We start from the raw sequence: 14,202 nt of genomic DNA on the forward strand, positions 1-14,202 counted from the left end.
GACCACAAATAAAACCAAATCAAATGTTAAAATTCAGGCATTTTACTCTTTCAAAAAAAACCAAAAAACAGTAGCACGTATACAATTTGATGGCAGTCTCAAAGAAGTTAGGAGGGGACAACAAAAGGCTGAAAAAGCAAGCAGCACTAAAAAGAAACAGCTTTGCGTCTATTTAGGTTGACTGTCAATAGATCTGTAACATGAGGAGGGTATAAAAAATGTTAATTTTAGTAGATTAACAAGTAAAGATGGGCAGTAAAGATTGTATTAAAAGCATTCATGATTCTGTTATTGGTTGCACATCTGGAAAGGCAACATTAGTGCTGAAATGTATGTAGCAATTTTAGAGAGACATATGCTCCCATCCAGAAGAAACTGTTTTCAGGGAAGGCCTTGCTTATTTCAGAAAGACAATACTTTTGAGTGGGCCCATTTCCATATGGAAGCAAAAAACCCCTGGACATACTGAAGTCAACTTTTAACTTTGGAACATTTAGAAACATAAAACAGAAACTAACAGGGCTATTTTTCTGTATCAACTTGTGTATTGCTTAATTGTAAAACCACTGAAAGGCAAAATTTGTTGATGTTTTCTTTATTTACCTGTTCACCTTTGCAGTTATATTGGGCTCTCAGACAAGTCTTTTTTTTTTTTGACAACTTTATTTATGATTTTCCAATATGACAAAAGTACAGACAAATATAACTCGAATTGCGACTACAAACACTGCCATTGTGAAACCGGTTGAGCCACGCAGTGGCAAACCAGTTGGATGCAGAAAAATGTATAATCTATGGGCACAAACAAAAAAATACTACCATGTGAAACCCAAAAAACAAAACCCACCAAAAAACAAAACAAACAAAAACAGAATAAAATAAATACATAAATAAAAGGGGGGCTGCATTGTGCGCAGTTCTTTTTGGCTTGCTACAGATAGTAGGTGGCTTTAAAGAAAGAAAGAGAAAAAACCCCAAACACAGATAAAAACAGTAAATGACAACTTCTCCACATATTCAACAAAGGATGACCAGGTTTTGTAGTATTTACTTTGAGACCCTCTCAAACTGTATCTCAAATACTCTGTCTGCAAGCACCTCATCACCTCTCTCACCCAAGACTTCTGTTATCGGATTAGGATCAATTGTTTTCCCACACACATATTAAAAACTAATTCCCAGAACCGGTTCAAATCAGAGCAGCTCCAGAACATATGGTTAATGTCGGCGGGTGATTGCTTGCACCTCGGACATCTATCATCAGAGGCATTGTATATTTTGGCTAGTTTAGCTTTGGTTAGGTACGCCCGGTAAAGAATTTTAAACTGTATTATACAATGCCGTATACAGATTGAGGATTCATGGATCTTGCTAACACTAAGATCCCATAGGTCGTCTGGGATCTGGAGGTTTAAGTCCAGCTCCCAGGCATTTATGGCTTTGGACACAGAGTCTGCCTTTATATGCTGCAATGTGCTATATATTTGAGAGATGTGACCTCTAGCAATAGATCGAAATTGCAGACAATCCTCAAGTGAATGTGTGTGTGAATGGGTGGATGATTGTGTATAGAGTAAAGCACTTTGGGGGTACTTAGGACCAAGTAAAGCGCTATACAAATACAGACCATTTACCATTTAAGTGTACAGACATTAGGTAGACTTGGATAAGAAGTGAAGTGTTTAACTGCAAAGCTACGCGCTTGTAAGTATCTAAAGTGAGTCTTTGGGATTCCAAAATCTTTAGACAATGCTTCAAAGGATAAAAATGACCCTTTAACAAACAGATCAGAGAAGCAGATAATTCCTCTGCTGTACCAAACCTTGAACCCTGCATCGCTCAGAGCTGGTAAAAAAAAGATGATTTGACGTAATAGGAGAACGCTGAAACCAGACATTGAGAGAGTTCTTAACCACAGGATTTTTAAAATGAACATTGCGACTGACTGGTAGACCTGAACACATTATTGCAACAGGGGATATGGTGAGATTACCGTCTAGCTCCATAGTGGACCAAGGCGGCCCTCTGCCCTCCCTAAAACCCCGCATCCAGGTGGATAATTTCACAATATTGGCAGCCCAATAATAATACATAAAGTTTGGTAGGGCCAGGCCGCCTTCCGACTTAGAACACTGTAACAAGGATTTACGGATTCTTGGAACTTTTTTGTCCCAAATAAAAGATGATATGAGTCCGTCTAACTGGATGAAAAAGGTTTTAGGAAGAAAAAGGGGTATCATCTGGAAGAGGTACATGAATCGAGGCAAGACTACCATTTTAATCGTGTTGACCCGCCCAGCAAGAGATGGGTAATACTGACCAGTGTGCCAAATCCGATTTTGTTTTCTCTAATAAAGGGATAAAATTTTGTTTAAAAAGATCCTGATAAGCGTCTGTGATTTGAATACCCAAATAGGTGAATGAGGAGTGTTCCAGTCTAAACTGAAAGGCTGAGTAGTCAGCTTCCTTCGCCAGACTGTTAATAGGGAACAGTGTGCTTTTAGCCAGGTTCAATCTGTATGGAAGAAATATAATATCGTCAGAATTCAAGTATTTTTAGACATTGGATTTATAACACTGAATTTTTATCCTCCAAATTTCTCTGCAAAAATATTCACCTGCAAAAATTCACCTGCAAAAATTCACCTGCAAAAATTCACCTGCAAAAAATTCACCTGCAAAAAATTCACCTGCAAAAAATCCACCTGCAAAAATTCAATTGCAAAAGTGATGAACTTGAAAGACCCAAGCCAGAGCAATCAGGATGTGGATGGGGTAAGGTACTGACATGCTACAACTTTATAGTTGTTAAATTCTGGGTACAAGTATACATACCCATCTTGTACATGTTTTTTAATATTATTATTATCCTACCCAATTACATGTTTCTTTTAATCAGAGTATGCTGTTTTAATGACTTTACAATATCACTTACATTGTGTTCCTTACATTTTCCCTAATTGTATGTTATATTAATCCTATATTTCCGTTTTAATATTTCTAATGTTTGCCTTGTTTTCTTCACTGTCTGGTCTGCCTCTGTCTCACCTGTATGGATGCATTTACATCTAAATGTCCCCAACAAAGGATGTTTTAATTCACCACTATTCCAGTGAAACACGAGTCTCCCATCTTCCTCCTACCGGTCTCGAGTTTTTGTTCACCAAAGCACACACCAACTTCATACTGACGGACAGATCACTGCCCTTTTGCCGCCTTGTCTGACCGTGTTTTGTGGCTTTGGCTCACTTCACCTCACTCTTCCCCATTCTTGTCATTAAATCAGGCCGTTCTGCAACCATGGCAGCCATTCACTCTATGGCTTTATTAATGGTGTATTTTACCCCTTCACCAAAGGCCGTTCTTGTTTACAACATTATATTTGCAGTGTTCATCTATCTATCAATATCTGCGGAGTATTTTTTTTTTTAACGAGTATCCTATTTTCCAAAGCACAGCATGTAAAGGGTAGCTCGGTTAGCTGGATGCTAGCATGTAGCGCTTAGTGAGACACGCCTCAGACGAGTTGAGCAAAGACCCCGTCTGTGTACTTTATACGTGAGCAACGGATTTAAATAAAATTAACGTTTCAAAAGACAAACTTGAAGATAAAAAACAATATACAGTGGGGCAAAAAAGTATTTAGTCAGCCACCAATTGTGCAAGTTCCCCCACTTAAAATGATGACAAAGGTCAGTAATTTGCACCAGAGGTACACTTCAACTGTGAGAGACAGAATGTGAAAAAAAAAATCCATGAATTCACATGGTAGGATTTGTAAAGAATTTATTCGTAAATCAGGGTGGAAAATAAGTATTTGGTCACCTCAAACAAGGAAAATCTCTGGCTCTCACAGACCTGTAACGTCTTCTGTAAGAAGCTTTTCTGTCCCCCACTCGTTACCTGTATGAATGGCACCTGTTTGAACTCATCATCTGTATAAAAGACACCTGTCCACAGCCTCAAACAGTCAGACTCCAAACTCCGCCATGGCCAAGACCAAAGAGCTTTCGAAGGACACCAGGAAAAGTATTGTAGACCTGCACCAGACTGGGAAGAGTGAATCTACAATAGGCAAGCAGCTTGGTGTGAAAAAATCAACTGTGGGAGCAATCATCAGAAAATGGAAGACATACAAGACCACTGATAATCTCCCTCGATCTGGGGCTCCACGCAAGATCTCATCCCGTGGGGTAAAAATGATCATGAGAACGGTGAGCAAAGATCCCAGAACCACACGGGGGGACCTGGTGAATGACCTGCAGAGAGCTGGGACCAAAGTAACAAAGGTCACCATCAGTAACACACTACAACGGCAGGGAATCAAATCCCGCAGTGCCAGACGTGTTCCGCTGCTGAAGCCAGTGCATGTCCAGGCCCGTCTGAAGTTTGCCAGAGAGCACATGGATGATACAGCAGAGGATTGGGAGAATGTCATGTGGTCAGATGAAACCAAAGTAGAACTTTTTGGTATAAACTCAACTCGTCGTGTTTGGAGGAAGAAGAATACTGAGTTGCATCCCAAGAACACCATACCTACTGTGAAGCATGGGGGTGGAAACATCATGCTATGGGGCTGTTTTTCTGCCAAGGGGACAGGACGACTGATCCGTGTTAAGGACAGAATGAATGGGGCCATGTATCGTGAGATTTTGAGCCAAAACCTCCTTCCATCAGTGAGAACTTTGAAGATGAAACGAGGCTGGGTCTTCCAACATGACAATGATCCAAAACACACCGCCCGGGCAACAAAGGAGTGGCTCCGTAAGAAGCATTTGAAAGTCCTGGAGTGGCCTAGCCAGTCTCCAGACCTCAACCCCATAGAAAATCTGTGGCGGGAGTTGAAAGTCCGCGTTGCTCGGCGACAGCCCCAAAACATCACTGCTCTCGAGAAGATCTGCATGGAGGAATGGGCCAAAATACCAGCTACTGTGTGTGCAAACCTGGTAAAGACCTATAGTAAACGTTTGACCTCTGTTATTGCCAACAAAGGTTATGTTACAAAGTATTGAGTTGTATTTTTGTTATTGACCAAATACTTATTTTCCACCCTGATTTACGAATAAATTCTTTACAAATCCTACCATGTGGATTCATGGATTTTTTTTCCACATTCTGTCTCTCACAGTTGAAGTGTACCTCTGGTGCAAATTACTGACCTCTGTCATCATTTTAGGTGGGGGAACTTGCACAATCGGTGGCTGACTAAATACTTTTTTGCCCCACTGTACTTACCGGAGAATCGCCAGGGTTTGCCGCTTCCATCTTGCTGCTCCTAAATTCAAAACTGCCTCTGCAGACAGGCAGGGGAGGCGTGGAAATTGTCTTTGAGTTAGTCAAACGTTTTCCTTAGTTCGAGTAGATGATAAAATAAAATAAAAATAAATGGGATTTTAAGTAGGACTAGGCGTTCTGTAATGATCTCTATTTAGGAGAAAAACTTAATTACTCACCTTTAAACAGCTCTCTTTTAGGAGACACACTGCTGGCTAACGGTGTCATGTGATCAAACAGCATAATTTAATTGGCTGAGAGCCGCTCGACTCGATCTAGTGCTGATTGCTCTGGCTTGGATCATTCAAGCTCATCACTTTTGCAGGTGAATTTTTGCAGGTGAATATTTTTGCAGGGAAATTTGGAGGATAAAAGTTTAGTGTTATAAATTCAATGTCTAAAAATACTTGAATTCTGATGATACTATATTTCTTCCATAAATCTGTAACCAGACAGGCGGCCAAAGGATCCAATGAGGTCCAGAGGTGAAGGAATTGATGCCTCCGGATCTGTAATATACAGAAGGAGATCGTCTGCATACAAGGAGCACTTATGAATAGTGTTTCCCCTAGTGATCCCCCTTATTATGGGGTCTGTTCTCAATGCTGCCACCAGCGGCTCTATTGACAGATTGAATAGCAGGGGGCTTAAGGAGCATCCCTGGCGGGTGCCTCTATGTAAGGAAAAGTATTCTGAAATAGTGTTATTGGTGCGGACTGAAGACAGGGGTGCTGAGTACAGAGTCCTGATCCATGAAATAAAATTAGAACCGACGCCAAATTTTTTCAAAACGGAGAACAAATATTGCCAATCCACACAGTCAAAAGTCTTCTCGGCATCTAGTGAGACTATTAGTGATCAACTGAATGGTCAGAATATAGGATATTTAACAGCCGTCTGATATTGAAATATGACTGGCGGTTCACTATAAAGCCTGTTTGGTCCTCATGTATAATAGAAGGTACTACCTTCTCAATACAAAGTGCAAGAGCTTTTGTGAGGATCTTATAATCCACATTCAGTAGACTAATGGGGCGATAGGATCCACATTTTTGAGGATCCTTGTCTTTTTTGAGTATTACAGAGATTGTGGCTTGGGACAGAGTTTGTGGCAACGTGCTTGTTGCCTGAATTTCTGAAAAAACCTCAGACAGTAAAGAAACAAACTTGTCGGCAAAGCGTTTATAGAAATCACACAAGAAGCCACCTGGGCCCGGTGCCTTGCCATTTTGCAAAGAATTAACTGCCTGCAATATTTCCGCTGAGGTAATAGGTCTTTCCAGCAGCTCATGTTGGTCTGGGTTAATAGTGGGAGTATCTATGTTCCTCAAGAAGGAAACCAAGTCAGCCTCTGAATAATCAGTGCGGGAAGTAAATGGTAAATGGTAAATGGCCTGCATTTGTATAGCGCTTTTCTAGTCCCTAAGGACCCCAAAGCGCTTCACACTACATTCAGTCATTCACCCATTCACACACACATTCAACACACACTGGCGATGGCAAGCTACGTTGTAGCCACAGCTGCCCTGGGGCGCACTGACAGAGGCGAGGCTGCCGGACACTGGCGCCACCGGGCCCTCTGACCACCACCAGTAGGCAAACATGGGGTTAGTATTAGAGATGGACCGATCCGATATTACGTATCGGTATCGGTCCGATACTGACCTAAATTACTGGATCGGATATCGGAGAAAAATAAAAAATGTAATCCGATCCATTAAATATCACGAAAGCACCTCACAAAACTTGCAACACGCCGTAACTCACCTCAGAACGTTAGCAGTCGGAGCAGTATGCATCACGTGATAGAGCGGCTGTGGCATGCGGGACCTGTCGGTGGTCTGGATAGCATGTGGAGCTTCGCTAGCAACCCGGCATTTCATCTCCGACAAAGTTATCCCCGAGAGAAGTAAAGCAAGTGTGTAAGTCCATCTCTGAATGTAAAGCATTCCTGCGTTAAGCTTAACAAGCGACTGCCTCTTCTTGCTGCTACTTCAATCATGAAACTGCTTAACGATCAGCTGATCGGCTTTTCTGTGCGAGTCCGTGTCTCTAGTTTGCTTTTGGCCCACTTTGCACCAGAAAGAGGAAACCAGCGGCTGAACAACAGCAGCACGTTTAAGCTTGATCAGCTGTTGTTAGAATTTATTTATTATTACTTTCTACACCAGGATCTTTTTCTACGTAGCTGACGGCTGGTAACTGTGCAGGGGCGGATCTAGCAAAGTTTAGCCAGGGGGGCCGATAGGGCATTAACAGGGAAAAGGGGGCACAAAGACATACTTTTCTTTCTTATTCTCATTTAAAATGTCTAGCTTTTAATAAATAATTATCTGACAGCCAAAGTTTTAATTTGATGCAAAATGAATAGAAGTCCATTACTGTATATAGTAACTATTAAGTCTAATATATATACCCTAGTAAGCTATAGTACTTTTTCCTTTGTGAAGGTACCATCTGTGCAGTCTGCAATTTTGTTGAAGAAAGATGTTGAATCTATTTAATATTTCTTGAAAAATAATTGATTTCTGTGCATTTTTTTTTCCACACTGCATCAAATTAAGGTTGATTACGTCGATTAAGCATCATGAGGTGGAGCGTGAGGGGTGGTTCCCTATTTTTTATTTATTTATTTTTGTTGTTGCTGGGAGTTGGAACCCTATTAGTTAGGTTGCTTAATATATATGCTAAGTACTCTTTAAAATACCAGAATAGGGAGGATGGTGTAGGTTTAAGTTTATTAGATTGATCAGTATTGCTGAACTATGAAATATTTTTTTTGGATACAGGTATAACAGAATAGCTTTAGTGTAGTTGTTGTTTTAAACTTGAGTATGAACTTATACAAAATGCAGCAAGATATTTAAAAAACAGTTTTGTTGATTAAAAAACACTATATCGGATTCATATCGGTATCGGCAGATATCCAAATTTATGATATCGGTATCGGACATAAAAAAGTGGTATCGTGCCATCTCTAGTTAGTATCTTGCCCAAGGATATTTGGCATGCAGCCAGGAGGCAGCCTGGGATTGAACCACCGACCTTCTGATTAGTGGCTGACCTGCTCTGCCACCTGAGCTACAGCCACCCCAGAGATCCTGATAAAATAGCTTGAAAGCAGCATTAATTCCGTCAGGGTGTGTTACCACCTGACCGGAGTCTAACTGTATGTTGGGTATAGATTGAGCTGTGGCGGATTGACAAAGCTGATGCGAAAGATATCTACTTGCTTTTTCACCATGCTGGTATACATGATGTCTTGATCTAGGTAGGAGCTTCTCAGTTTCTTTAATTGAGAGAGTGTCAAATTCAGACTGCAGCAGTACCTTCTGCTTGTATAAATCAGCGGTTGGACAGGTAGCATATTGTGTGTCAATGTTAGCTATGAGCTCCGTCAGCTCCCGAAGCCATTCGTTTCGCTTTTTAGTCTTATAAGACGAAAAAGAAATAATTTGGCCCCGCAGATATGCTTTTAGCGACTCCCAAATTATAGATTTTGAAACATCTATAATTTTTTTACAGTAAGGATCAGCTGTTAGCGCTGAGTCCTGCAGCGGTACTGCCGGCGGACAGACCCGATATTCCCAGCGAGCTGAGGAGGAAAAGACGGGGGTGTCGTGCTGGGAAGGAGCGCCGTCGCCCGAGAAGGAGACGTTATCGACCATCTCTTCCTTCTGTAATTATTGGAAACGTAAGATCTTTGCCCAATAAGATGGATGAGCTCATGTCGCTAACCTGGTCACAGAGGGAGTACCGGCAATGTAGCATCATGATGCTAACGGAGTCGTGGCTAACATCGCTAACTCCGGACACAAGCGTGACACTACCGGGATTCCAGCTGCTGCGAGCGGACAGGACCAGAGACAGCGGTAAGAGGAAAGGAGGGGGACTGGCAGTTTTTGTGAACGACAGATGGTGTAACCCTGGGCACATCACTGTAAAAGAGCAACTCTGCAGCAGAGACATTGAGCTGTTAGCCGTTAGCATGCGTCCGTACTACCTGCCCCGGGAGTTCTCGCATGTTATCGCGATAACAGCGTATGTCCCCCCCTCGGCCAACGCGGATGCAGCCTGTGACTCTCTCCACTCTGTGGTCAGCAGACTGCAAACACAATCTCCGAGAGCCCTTCTCATAATATCAGGGGACTTCAATCATGCCTCACTGGACTCCACACTGCCCACCTTCACCCAGTATGTGACCTGCCCAACCAGAGTCAATAAAACACTGGACTTACTGTATGCCAATGCAGAAGAGGCATACAGTTCATCACCTCTCCCTCCACTGGGCAGATCTGATCACAACCTGGTGCACCTTGTCCCTGTGTATGAGCCCTTAGTGCGCAGGGAGCCACCAGCCACCCGCACAGTACAGAGATGGTCAGAGGAGAGCGAGGAGGCTCTTAAGGATTGTTTTGAGTCGACTGTGTGGGAGGTGATTTGTGATGACCACGGTGAGGACATCGACAGCCTTACTACATGCATTACTGACTATATAAACTTCTGTGTCGATAACACTGTACCTACCAGGACTGTATGGTGTTTCTCCAACAACAAACCTTGGATTACCCCAGAAATTAAAACCGTCCTCAAGCAGAAGAGGAGGGCCTTCAAATCCAGAGACAAAGAGGAGTTGAAAAGGGTGCAGAGAGAGCTGAGGGGACTGATAAGGAATGGGAAGGAGAGCTACAGGCAGAAGATGGAGAACCAGCTTCAACAAAACAACGTTGGTGAAGTCTGGAGAGGCCTCAGAACCATCTCGGGCCACAAACAGCAGAACTCTCTGCCTGGGAGGGATGTGAGATGGGCAAATGAACTGAATCATTTCTTCAACAGATTTGACTCAGCCATGAGGCAGTCTGCAACATCGGCTGCAGACTCACCCACCCCCACTGCTGCTGTTCCACCTCAGACACTTCACACCTCCTCTATTCACCCTGCTCACTCCTCCCCACCCCCAACAACAGCATCCAATACACACTCAACACAAGGCTCCAGCCTGTCTCTCTCAACCACCCAGGTTAGGAGGGAACTGAGGAGGATTAATGGCAAGAAGGCAGCGGGTCCAGATGGCATCAGCTCGAGGGTCGTCAGGTCCTGCGCGGACCAACTGTGTGGGGTGATGGAGCACCTCTTCAACCTGAGCCTGAGGTTGGGAAGAGTCCCACAGCTCTGGAAAACCTCCTGTGTTGTACCAGTGCCAAAGACTTCACGCCCCAAGGACCTCAACAGCTACAGGCCGGTGGCTCTGACATCCCACCTGATGAAGACCCTGGAGCGGTTGGTCCTGGCTCAGCTTCGGCGCCTAATAAGCTCATCACTGGACCCACTTCAGTTTGCCTACCAGCCCGGCATTGGAGCGGATGATGCCGTCATTCACCTCCTACATCGTTCCCTCGCTCACCTGGAGACCGCTGGAAGCACTGTGAGAATCATGTTCTTTGATTTCTCCAGTGCCTTCAACACCATTCTTCCCTCGGTTCTAAAGGACAAGCTGGTGAACTCTGGAGTGGACCATCACCTCACTACCTGGATCCTGGACTACCTCACCGACCGACCACAGTATGTGAGGACTCAGGGCTGTGTGTCGGACAGGGTCGTCTGCAGTACGGGGGCCCCACAGGGAACGGTTTTGGCTCCGTTCCTCTTCACCATCTACACTGCAGACTTCTCCCACAATTCCACCCAGTGCTTCCTGCAGAAGTTCTCTGATGACTCTGCAATAGTCGGCCTCATCACTGATGGGGACGACAAGGAGTACAGAGGTCTGACCCAAGACTTTGTGGACTGGTGCCAGCTGAACTACCTCCAGATCAACGCCAGTAAAACCAAGGAACTGGTGGTAGACTTCCGCAGGCACAAGCATTCTCCACTGCAACCACTGAACATCCAAGGTATGGACATTGAGGCTGTGGACAGCTACAGGTACCTTGGTGTTCATCTGAACAATAGACTGGACTGGACTCATAACTCAGACGCCCTCTACAGGAAAGGGCAGAGCAGGCTGTACCTGCTGCGGAGACTCAGGTCGTTTGGAGTGGAGGGCCCACTCCTGAAGAAATTCTATGACTCTGTTGTGGCTTCTGCTATCTTTTATGGCGTGGTCTGCTGGGGCGGCAGCATCTCTGCTGGGGACAGGAAGAGACTGAACAGGGTGATCCGAAGGGCCAGCTCTGTTCTAGGATGCCCTCTGGACCCAGTGGAGGTGGTGAGTGACAGGAGAACGGCGGCTAAGCTGTCATCCCTGATGGACAACATCTCCCACCCCATGCAGCAGACTGTGACAGCACTGAGCAGCTCCTTCAGTGGGAGACTGCGGCACCCACGGTGTGGGACGGAGAGATTTCGCAGGTCTTTCCTCCCCACTGCTGTCAGACTCCATAATAAAGACTTTAACTGATCAAGCACACACATCCATACATATGCAATAATACTAAGTGCAATAATCCTTTCTGTCATCGTTGTATTTTTACTCAGTTGTATATAGTATTTGTATTTGTATTCTATTTTTATCTTATTGTATATTTATTTTTATTTTATTCTACTGTATATAGTATTTTATTTTATTCTATTCTGTACAGTTGTGTACTGTATTTATTCTTATTGTATTCTAATTTTTGCCTCATAACTTTTGCACTGTCCACTTCCTGCTGTGACAAAACAAATTTCCCACGTGTGGGACTAATAAAGGTTAACTTATCTTATCTTATCTGGAGTGTTATTTGTTTTGGGGGTTTTTTTGTGTCCCGTTTGGATCTTTAGCCATCAGAATTGTTGTCTTAAGGCATAAGGCCATATTGGTCCATTTGATTGACCTTTATTATAATTATGAATTTATTTTATTTTCAGTTGCTACAAACGGGACAGACATGACTGGGGGATAGGACAGGGAGAAAGAATGAAAGAAAGAGAGGGAGAGAAAGAAAACCAAAGGGGAGAAGAGACGGTGAGAAGGGGGGGAAGAAAGAAAAAACAAACAAACAAAAAAACAAAACACCTGGGTCACCTGTATGGAGAAAAAAAACAGAAGAGAAAGCAAACAACAAAGAGCAACATAATAAAAAAAACAGCACCATCACAATAAACTAGCTAGCAGTAGATATCAGTAGATACTAAATAATAAACGATATTGTGCAGCACGCAAGATAGACAGCGCACAATGTGCTTTGAGGCAGCAGCCAAGAAAGCTGTAGTCCGCGTCTGTGAATACCCGTGTGTACACCTGTGTGCATACTTGTGTGGATCAGCATGCTTGCATTCCAAAGGTTTCTCCATGTAACGATCTGCTAGGGAGTGTGGGGAGCCACAGCCCCGTCCTCCAGGGTATGAAGCAGGTATGGAGGAGATCAAAACCCCAGACATCCAGAGGCCCCCAGAACACAAGAGACCAAGGAAGACCAACAGAGGGGCAGCCGCGCCACTGTCCCAGTAAGAGCTGAGGAGAGTCCCAGATGAGGGCTCACTCAGCAGCCGCGGAGCAGAAGCCAGGGGGAGTTGCAGTGACGCGCCCGTGAGCTCCGCCGGCAGCCAGCTGTGCCTGAGTGACCGAGCCCCAGGCCGAGAGGCCGGGGGCACCCCACCTCCGAAGTGGCCCGAGCGAGCCCCAGGCTCCAGGCCCCGATAAGCGGCCGCCAAGGAGTGAGCCGGTGTGTACCTGGACGCCCACCCCCAGACACAAAGAACCACCAACGCACCGACACCTGAGGGAGTCCGCCACTGGCAGGGGAAGTGGTGGTAGGTGGAGATAGGCCTCCAAACCTTGGAGGGCCTGAGATGTCCCCAGAGAGGTGGCGTCTGATACCCAACCTGACATATAGACACAGACATACAGGCACACACAGACACAAACATCCATTCCCACCCTCATGCTCTCATATGCACTTACTCCACACTCAACCAACGTGGAGACAGACATAAAGAGACGCTGTACACACGATCACACTCCCCAAGCGTACTCTACGAACCGGCTCTAGGTACCCTTGCCCCTGGAGGGGGGAACTGCACCCAGACCCAGGTGGTGTTTCCCTTTTCCCTGCGGTGGGGCGAGGCAGACCGCCCCGACTCCGCAGCAGCAGGGAGGCCCCACACCCCAGACCGCAGTCGGACAGCCAACTACTCCTGGGTTATTTGTTTCTAGAAAAAGCTCGATGTGGTGTACTATGAACTTGCAAAACTCCTCATCTGACAATAATGCTGAGTCAAATTTCCAGAACCGCTGCCTTGCTGATACATTTGGAAATGCGATATCAACCTGCACTGGTGCATGATCAGAAATTACAATTGCATTGTATTTACACATGGTGACCCTTGGGATAAGGAAATTATCCAGACGAAAATAATCAATCCTGGAATACGAATGATGCACAGGGGTGAAGAAGGAATAGTATTTTGCTAAGGGCTCAGTGATGCACAGTGGATCTGAAATGCCATAGTTTTGAAGAAATGTCTACAGCATTTAAATTCTATGTTTATCGTTTATGGACGATTTAAAATCTTCAAATCTACAATTTCACACGTGCTACACCTTAAGTTTTTGCTAATGCAATCATGCTTTTAATAATTTAAAAATTATTTCAGACTGAAAACTAAATCAAATTCAATTTCAATTACATTTTATTTAGCACCAAATCACAACAACAGTTGCTTTAAGGCGCTAAAGGGAGCAGATTTCTTGCAATGCTACTAAATTATCTGCCTGGAGAAAATCAGTCTGCTGTAGAGCTGGGCGATATAAGATTTTTTCATATCACAATATGTTTTTTTGTTTTTTTTTTCATTTCAGGCGATAACGATATCTATCACGATATAAGCCAAATAACTATATTTGTAAGATTTAAATGTGCCGTTGCTCACAAGTAAAATGTGAAATAATCAGCAGCGTGTTTTGATTTAAATATTTATTTCCCATAATAAGTTCAACAGGGTAGA

The 14,202-nt window shown here is 44.0% G+C and overlaps 1 protein-coding gene across 1 annotated transcript in view; it reads right to left on the reverse strand.

Moving 5' to 3' along the window:
* The window catches only part of aass (aminoadipate-semialdehyde synthase), a 115,554-nt gene that overhangs the window by 27,091 nt on the left and 74,261 nt on the right, over window positions 1-14,202 (reverse strand). The window lies entirely within an intron of this gene.

This window comes from Aulonocara sp. 'chitande type north' Nkhata Bay, linkage group LG7, assembly GCF_057382095.1.
Source record: "Aulonocara sp. 'chitande type north' Nkhata Bay isolate Kocher_YH1m ecotype deep benthic linkage group LG7, A_spYH_male_GT1.1, whole genome shotgun sequence".
In the NCBI taxonomy this organism is placed as follows: Eukaryota; Metazoa; Chordata; class Actinopteri; order Cichliformes; family Cichlidae; genus Aulonocara; species Aulonocara sp. 'chitande type north' Nkhata Bay.